A 2,500-nucleotide genomic window follows, 5' to 3' on the forward strand; every position below is an offset into this window, starting at 1 on the left:
TTAATTGTTGAAGGTAGCATGTGACGAGATTTGGCAAAGCTTATATACCGATGCCGTGTAAGGTCATTTTTGCAGTATCATTTTACTGTTGGTGATCCGTAAGAGTATCTCCAAGGGTTTGCAGTAAAATAATCGCTTTTGGCAGGCTTTACAGGCTCATTCATTTGTTGTTATATGTCGCATTAACAGAGGGATTGTATGGCCTTATATCATTCCCATTAAGAGGCGGTCACACTTGTCTATTCTGTCCAGGGATCCTTTTACAGAGCAGGATACTTCCCTACTATGAAGGAAAGCGAGATGAACGGCACCGCTTTGTTGGTCTTTCAACCCAGCTAGAGAGGGAAAGGGGATGCTAAAACAAAAACTGTAGTATAATTACTAGGAGGCTTATTAGGAATAAACACACTCACTCCGACAGCTGAAGACACGGAAGTCACTTCAACCATAATTTACGCCCTGGTGAACAAAGTGAAACCCAAAATACGATTACGGAATACCATCCACAAATACTATGATAGCAGAAAGTTAAAAATAACAATAATGTATGAAATCATCAATAAACTTAGCATGGCATGGTGCATAATCGTACGACTGGCAAGGCTGTGCCATGATCGACATATATCAATATTTTACAGTTTCAATTACATTTATTTCTTCCGAACTTTAGTTTTAATAAGTACATAATAACGTATCTTGTGCATTTCTGATTACACTAATAGTGGTTTGTGTTATTGGAAATAATATTATCGGACTTTCTGTTTCTGTTGAAATATGGGGTATCGGGATAGCTGGATTATTTGTTATATGATAATTAATGAAATGGGTGGATAGGCTTTCCTAAGTTTAGTGTTTTCGTTCTTGATTTGCGATGCGATGACTGTCTCCGATGCGAAGTTCATCCACGAGGTTACTGTAGACTCTTTGATCTTTTCTGGGACGATATTTCTTCGCGGAGGAAGCTGGTGCAGAGTGTGACCAATCCCGCAATGTAAAAGACAAGACAATCGGCCTGGCTGTCAAGGGATCCCCGGACAGACAAGACTAGTGTGACCGTTGCTTTAGAAAGAGGAGAGATAGTGAGAAGGAGAAAAAGAACGGAAGAGAGAGCGACACACACACACAAACAAACAGAGAGAGAGAGATGAAAGGAGTATACAGACCAAACAAAAGACAAACAGTCAGAAACATAAAGGGGAAACAGTTGACCTAATACAAACACATGCAATGCAAAGAATTAACAATAACACGGCATTCTGTAATTTGTAAACGTGTTAATACCCACGGAAAGCAAGAGACAGAAAGATAAAGAATACAAAGAGCAGAGAATAAAAACGTTTATCCATATGGGATGATACTAGACAGCAAAAAACTGAAGGGGATTGAATGTATGTTTGCAGCTCGCAGTTCTTATCGTGTGATTGTGACTTTTTATGTTTTAAGTTTATATTTTTCAAGCGTGTCTAAGGCTTGTGTGACACATTTACAGTTCTTCAAAAGTATTTTGTGCTACACTCACACTTTTTGTGTGTGTGTGTGTCTGTCTGCTTCTTTTTTTGCCCCCCCCCCCTTTTTTTATTTATCTATCGATCTATCTCTTAATTCATCTCCCTCTCTCTCTCTCTCTCTCTTTCTTTCTCTCTCTCTCTCTCTCTCTCTCTCTCTCTCTCTCTCTCTCTCTCTCTCTCTCTCTCTCTCTCTCTCTCTCTCTCTCTTAGATTTTGTAATTTTAGCCACCGAATGGAAAATTGCTAAAGGAAAATCTTGCCTTCCAAAAGCCACACACAATTCAATTAACACGCAAAAGAGGCGAATTCCACTACCATTTATGCAACATGTGACTCAGAGAACGCAAGCATGCAATATTCCTTCCGCCTTCAGCAAGTAAGACGTAAAGATCTCTCCTGCAGGAAAGACAGCCGGGTCTTTGATAGATTTTAAACTCTATCATACTCTGTATCACTATGCTTCATAGGAGATTCGTCTCTACCCGGGAGTAAGTCGTTTGGTGATGGTCAGTGGGTCGGTGTCTCTCGTAAATAAAGAATGAAGGAATGAATAAGTAAATTAATGAATTGGATTTTAAAAGTAATTCTGGAATAATTACACGTGTATATTGTCAAAGACGTATATTTTGTTTCTGGTTTGAGTTTTAATAGAATCTATTTCATCCTTTGGCATGTAATTTTACTGACAAACTGGTTATAATTGTTTCCATGAAATTTCAGTTTAAGATAGTTTTTGAAATTATGCGAAAGGGAAATCATTAATATATTATTATTATTATTATTTTCATCATCAATATCATTATTATCATCATCATCATCATTATCATTATCATCAATCATCACCATCTCCATCATTATCATAATCATCATCTTCCTCATCATCATCCTCATCACCATCTCCATCATCATCATCAACATCATTATCATTATCATTATCATTATCATTATTATCATAAATCATTATTATTATAATTATTGTTATTGTTGTTATT

The sequence above is a fragment of the Penaeus chinensis genome, chromosome 4 (assembly GCF_019202785.1).
Source record: "Penaeus chinensis breed Huanghai No. 1 chromosome 4, ASM1920278v2, whole genome shotgun sequence".
NCBI lineage: Eukaryota > Metazoa > Arthropoda > Malacostraca > Decapoda > Penaeidae > Penaeus > Penaeus chinensis.